At 37.4% G+C, this 7,170-nt stretch overlaps 1 long non-coding RNA gene across 1 annotated transcript in view; it reads right to left on the minus strand.

The window, feature by feature from the left end:
* Nucleotides 1–5,109: 5,109 nt before the first annotated feature.
* Nucleotides 5,110–7,170, minus strand: part of LOC133542779 (uncharacterized) — a 17,235-nt gene continuing 15,174 nt past the window's right edge. Inside the window, exon 4 of the long non-coding RNA XR_009804206.1 lies at nucleotides 5,110–5,192. This is a non-coding gene — a long non-coding RNA (uncharacterized LOC133542779). The remainder of the gene's footprint in view (nucleotides 5,193–7,170) is intronic.

The raw sequence follows: 7,170 nt of genomic DNA on the forward strand, positions 1-7,170 counted from the left end.
GGTGATGTTACCAGGACGAAGAACAGAAACAGACAACTTAAATAGCAGTGACATAATCAGTGAAAACAGGTGCGAGACATGAGGACAGGTGAAAACTAATGAGTTGCTGTGGTAACAAAACAAACCAGGAAGTGCAAAAACAGGAACTGAGTGTCCAAAAAACAAAAAGAACATGACTAAAACAAAACATGATCACAGACATGACAATAAGGCGCACTTAAAATCCCTTTTTCCCCTCAAAACTCAGTGCGCCTTATTACCGGGTGCGCCTAATGAGTGGAAAAATTCTGGTTTTGCTTACTAACCTCGAAGCTATTTTTTTTGGTACACGTTGTAATGATAAGATGTACATGTTGTAATGATAAGTGTGACCAGTAGATGAGGACAGGTGAAAACCAATGAGTTGCTATGGTAACAAAACAAAACAGGAAGTGCAAAAACAGGAACTGAGTGTCCAAAAAACAAAAAGAACATGACTAAAACAAAACATGATCACAGACATGACAATAAGGCGCACTTAAAATCCTTTTTTTTCCCCTCAAAACTCGACAGCGCGCCTTATTACCGGGTGAGCGGAAAAATTCTGGTTTTGCTTACCAACCTCAAAGCTATTTTATTTGGTACATTTTGGAATAATAAGTGTGACCAGTAGATGGCAGTCATACACAAGCAATACTGCAATATGATGGCAATATGAGTCAAGTAAACAACACCAACATTTTATATGTTTCATTGAAAATATACAACATTACACACGGCGCCCAAAAGTCGTACTAAAAAATGTTTTAGTACGACTTTGGTAAGCTGTGAAGCTGCACTGTTTGATGTGCTTAAACACACTGGTATTATGTTGTGTGTATATAAAGGTAAGACATTTTCTGGCGTTTTGTTTCACAATATTACAAGTTTGTATGCAAAAGCAACTTATTAGCTTCTGGTACCTGCTTATCTATATTTGGGATCTGCATAAATCCTGAAAATTGCGCACTTCCGCCTTTGTAGTCCGTGGCGACACTGTAGTCGATAAGCTTCTGCTGTTTCTTTATCTTCTTGTTATGGGACGTTCATCCTGTGCTGTTGCCATTTCTTATATAAAGTAGTGTAAAGTTCTTACTTATATCTGTCAGTAAACTCGCCATGAAAGCGCTAAAACATACAGGTATAGTGAATTCAAATTATTCACCCCAAAAAAAACTTTAGTTATTAGAGAGTTCCGGTCGGATGATTTTTCACGGGACACATTTCCGGCCTTGTTGAGATGCTGCTCAGTTATTAGGCTTGGGTAACTTACATATCTGTGAAGGCACCATTAATGCTGTAAGGTACATACAGGTTTTGGAGCAACATATGTTGCCATCCAAGCTACGTTATCATGGACGCCCCTGCTTATTTCAGCAAGACAATGCCTAGCCACATTCTGCACGTGTTACAACAGCGTAGCTTCGTAGTAAAAGGGTGCGGGAACTAGACCTGCCTGCCTGTAGTCCAGACTTGTTTCCTATTGAAAATGTGTGGTGCATCATGAAGCGTAAAATCCGACAACAGAGATACCGGATTATTGAACAACTTAAACTGTACATCAAGCAATAATGGGAAAGAATTCCACCTGAAAATCTTCCAAAATTGGTCTCTTCAGTTCCCAAACGTTTACAGAGTGTTGTTAAAAGGAAAGGCCATGTAACAGTGGTGAAAAAGCCCCTGTGCCAACTTTTTTGCAATGTGTTGCTGCCATTAAATTCAAAGTTAATGACTATTTGCGAAAAAAATAAGTTTTTCAGTACAAACCTTAAATAGATTCAGCTTCAATTCAGATCCACAATTTCATCTTTCATGTCAACATACCACAAAAACATAAAGAACAGCGTCCAACACAATGGTTACATCAATATGGAAGAAAGGCACACATAAATGGCCTCCTGTGAAGTAAACATCCAATCTATATTCTTGTCATCTTGACATAATGGCGATGATGTCACCAAAACTTGATTATTGATGTGGGCCATGTGTCAAATATGATTGTTGGGCTCTCCAGACGCACAAAATGAGGGCAATTCGACGTGGAGTTCCTGTTTCTATAACAACAAGAAACCAATCGGGTGAAAGAACTCACTTTGGGTTTCACAAGGACAACAAAGCATCCATTTTGTATCGCTCATTTCATCGTTAGGTAAAAAAAATAAATAAATAAAAGGATTTTTTGTCTTTTTAGACATTTCACAGCTGTTTTGACAGCAGGAAATACAAGTTAAATTAAAGCTGCAAGCAGCGATGGACGGGACCGACTTTTGCTGGTGTTTCCTGCCTTTACCCATGCAACATATCTTTTACCTGCACATTACCTACCTTCCCTGCATTCTGGGGTCACACTGGTGCTTCTTTCTGTCACACATAATGTTTGAAAAAAGGTGACAGGTTTTTACAAAACTTTTGTTTTGAAGGGGTAATTGCCAACTTCCTGTTGATTTTTGCTGAAGGATGTCAATTATTAAAATCTACGTCTAAGTGACCGACATTCCTACTGGAAGTTACAAGCAGTTTTGTCTGTTTTCTTCCCAGAGGGCGCTAGAGCGCAATTTTGAGTTTTTGGGGTTTGTTTTTTATTAGATCGCAATTTTCGCCATTCCTGAGGTGTGTGTCCAGTTTGGTGAGTTTTGAAGCATGTTAAGGGGGTCAAATTACAGCTCAAAGAGGCAAAAATGACATTTGTTAGGAAACCTTTGTTTTGAAGGGTTTTTTTTCCCAACTTCCTGTTAATTCTAGCTGAAGGAAATCACTTTATGAAATCTAGGTCTAAGTCAGACCTACATAGATGTTTTCGTTTCATGTCTCCACGACATTCCTAACGGAAGTTACAAGCAATTTTGTGTGTGTTTTTTCCTAGGGGGCGCTAGAGCGCAGTTTTGAGTTTCGGGGTTTGTTTTTTTATTAGATCGCAATTTTCGCCTTTCCTGATGTGTGTGTCCAGTTTGGTGAGTTTTGAAGCATTTTAAGGGGGTCAAATTACAGCTCAAAGAGGCAAAAATGAAATTTTTTAGGAAACCTTTGTTTTGAAGGTTTTTTTTTCCCAACTTCCTGTTAATTTTAGCTGAAGGAAATCATTTTATGAAATGTAGGTCTAAGTCAGACCTACATAGAAGTTTTTGTTTCATGTCCCTACGACATTCTTAACGGAAGTTACAAGCAATTTTGTCTGTATTTTATTCCTAGGGGGCGCTAGAGCGCCATTTTGAGTTTCGGGGTTTGTTTTTTTATTAGATCGCAATTTTCGCCTTTCCTGATGTGTGTGTCCAGTTTGGTGAGTTTTGAAGCACTTTAAGGGGGTCAAATTACAGCTCAAAGAGGCAAAAATGACATTTTTTAGGAAACCTTTGTTTTGAAAGTTTTTTTTCCAACTTCCTGTTAATTTTAGCTGAAAGAAATAATTTTATGAAATGTAGGTCTAAGTCAGACCTACATAGAGGTTTTTGTTTCATGTCCCTACGACATTCTTAACGGAAGTTACAAGCAATTTTGTCTGTATTTTATTCCTAGGGGGCGCTAGAGCGCAATTTTGAATTTTGGGGTTTGTTTTTTTTTAGATCGCAATTTTCGCCATTCCTGATGTGTGTGTCCAGTTGGGTGCGTTTTGAAGCATTTTAAGGGGGTCAAAATACTGCTCAAAGAGGCAAAAATGACATTTTTGAGGAAACCTTTGTTTTGAAGGGTTTTTTTCCAACTTCCTGTTAATTTTAGCTCAAGGAAATCATTTTATGAAATATAGGTCTAAGTCAACCCTACTTAGAGGTTTTCATTTCATGTCTCTACGACATTCCTAATGGAAGTTACAAGCAATTTTGTCTGTGTTTTTTCCTAGGGGGCGCTAGAGCGCAATTTTGAGTTTTTTTGAGGTGGTGACTTGCCCAGGGTGCAGGGTGCACCCTGGACCCCGCCCGAATGCAGCTGAAATAGATTCCAGCGCCCCCCGCAACCCCAAAAGGGACAAGCGGTAGGAAATGGATGGATGGATTTACAGCATGGGTCTCAGACATGCGGCCCGCCAGACGTTATTTTGCTGCCCCCAACATAATATTAAAGTTTAATGTTAGTGTGGCCCGCGAGTTTTATATGAATGGTGCTTGACAGCGTTGTGTTATTTGGGTCCAAAATGGCTCTTTCAACGTTCTGGGTTGCCTACCCCTGCACTGGTGGAAAAGCAGCAAATGAGTGAAAGCGACAGAAACGTTGCCATGGAGACAAGGGTTTTCTTACGTGCCTGGCTGCAGTCACACCACGACACCTGTCCGTCAGTAATAACAGTCCCCGATAACCTAGACCAACTCAAACCGTTGCTTGTTTTTTTTTATTGTTTAATTTTCATTGCCTCACAGGATGAAGACTACATATATTCCTATATGACGCCGGATAACACTCCGGGAGCCGTCGCTTTTTTGCGCTCGCTATCCTGGTACTTTCCCGGCTATTATCCGCCGACTACCGTGTTGCTGTAGGTAGGAAAAGCGGAACGACACACATTGCAGAAATAACATTAAATACAAATATATTCCACAACCCCAAACATGTCTTTTTCAAAGCCTGCAGTCAAGAGAAGGGTTTGTGATGAGCAAAGACAATTCCGGGAAAAGTGGGAGATGCAATATTTCTTTGTTGAGCACAGAGAAAGTTGCGGTGCACAAGGGATACAATTTGAAACGTCGTTATAAAACTAGACATGCTGAGGAATATGCATTATTTTTTTAAGAAATTTTTTCTCGCGGCCCAGCCTCACCGAGACTCTGCATTTAGTGGTCCCTGGGTAAATTGAGTTTGAGACCCCTGATTTACAGTAAACCCAAATAATTTGTTTGCTTTGTTATATTTACTGATTTTTTTATTTAATATATGTGATATGATGTTAATTTTATTTGCAAAATCATGCAATATATTCATGAACTCATTTTCAAATGTGTTAATTAGATAAGTAGGACAAATAGTGATTGTTGAATGAAAGTTACCCGTGGGAGTTCCCATCGCCCAATTCCTAGCAGCTTAGAATAATGAATAGCAATGAGGATATCCTAATATTATGTGTGTGTGTGTGTGTGTGTGTATGTGTGTGTGTGTGTGTATTTACAGTTTTTGCAGACCATCAATGCCCCGCTGGGAGAAGATTGATTTTGTCCATCACATTGACCTCTGCAGAATAGACCACGTCTCTGAGGAAGGAAGAAAGGAAGTCAAGAATGAGAGGAGGAAATAAAAACAAAGAGAGGTTTGGCAAAGGACAAAAAGACATGATCTGATATTGAAAATGTGGAAGGGAAGGCAAACAAAGATGGAATCGTGACTCCCTCTGCAGTCAAACACTTGTCAACCTTCGGGCCTGTGTGGGAGATTATTTTTATTATATTTTCTTTTTTTTCACAACATTGTTTGTTGTAAACACTGCGGAGACAGTTCTGCACCTTGATTTGGTTTCGGAGAATACTGCCTTCCGAATAATTGTCAACTGGTCGAGCTACAGCTCTGGAGGCAAAAAAAAGTGTTAAGATCCGTACTTGGATTTTCTCATATTATTGTTGTTTTGTTTCATTTTGATATAAAATTTTGTTTGACGTGCTTATTTCCTGTTTTTGTTAGTTTCTATGGTTACTCATTAGTTCACCTGCTACTCACGGTCCTGCACACCTGCTTCAGATAATCAGCTTCCCTTTATAAGCCTTCCCCTTTTCATTATTCTTTCTGGGACTCTAGTTTGCTTTCACGCAACGTAACGACTGGTATGTTTTTCTTGCTAGCTCATAAGCTTAGCCACTTACCTTCTAGCTATCATGCGAATTGTGTTTGTTTTTACTTTTTGTGCCTTCGTGCCAAGTCTTAGTTCTCTATATTTCCTAGCTCTCAAGCTAGCGTCTTTTGTTTGCCTTTTCTCTTTATACTAGTATTTTTGTTCTCTAGCTCTTTTGTTATTTAAATGAATCTGTTATATCTTACCTTTGCTGTGTTATCGTTTGACGCATCCACGAAGGAATCGAACCCGGCACCACGATGCCAAACCGGCGTTACAAAGAGTGATATACTCTATCATTAAAAGTATAAATCAGGTGTCCAAACTTTTTCCACTGAGGGCCACATACTGAAAAATCAAAGCAAGCGGGGGCTATTTTGATATTTTTTTTATTTTAAAAACCAATACAATATATGTATAAAAAAAATATACATTTAGGCCTCCGCTCAGTCCCCATAGGATTTTGGTCAAAAAAATATAAAAAATGTGTCATTATTCAGTATTATTATTTGTATTATTTTTCAAGTTTTAAACCCCTAGATCAACATTAGGTCATTCTGTGACTATAACATTTTTAAAGATTTAAGTTGTGTGCTCTTTTTGTCAAAGAAAACCCTGTTTTTTATGGAAAAAACACAAAATATGCAATATTTTCACCCAATAAAATATTTGAGTGGAATATTTGAGATTATATAATAATTGGAGCTTTAAAAAGGTCAATAACTAATAACACCATTCATTTTAATTCATTATTATTTTTTGAGCAATGACACTTAAAAACAAATCACACCAACATTATTGGGGATCCAAAAGGGTCCTACTCATTAAAGTGTTAAAAAACAAATTATATATATTTTTTTACTGTTTACTTTTAACATAATATCGAGATCATCTTCAGATCTATCTGTTAATTATAAGTTGTATTGTTGTTTATGTTTTTTGTTTGTTCGTTTTCGGTCCTTATTTAAAAAATAAAATAAAATAAAAATAAAAAAATAAAAAAAAGCTCAATTTTTTATATGGCAAACACAAAAAATGCATTAATTTTCCCCCGAAATATCTCAAAGTGGAATATTTAATGTAATTGGAGCCTTGAATAGGTCAATAATTTGATTCATTATTATGTTTTTAGATATTTTGTGTTATTAGAGTAAACATTGCCACATTTTCTTGTTACATTTCACCTGTTTGCTCTTTTATACCACTTTTTATGTTTTTAATTTTTTCAATCGTATTATTAAAATGTGCCGTGGGGCCGTTAAAAAATTACCTGCGGGCCGCAAATGACCCCTGGGCCGCACTTTGGACACCCCTGGTATAAATCGACCAATAAAAGCATACATTTCTAGTTTGGATTACATTTTTTATTTATATTTTTCTTTTACTTTTTTCTTACTTTGGACGAG

The sequence above is a fragment of the Nerophis ophidion genome, linkage group LG25, assembly GCF_033978795.1.
Source record: "Nerophis ophidion isolate RoL-2023_Sa linkage group LG25, RoL_Noph_v1.0, whole genome shotgun sequence".
Taxonomy (NCBI): Eukaryota; Metazoa; Chordata; class Actinopteri; order Syngnathiformes; family Syngnathidae; genus Nerophis; species Nerophis ophidion.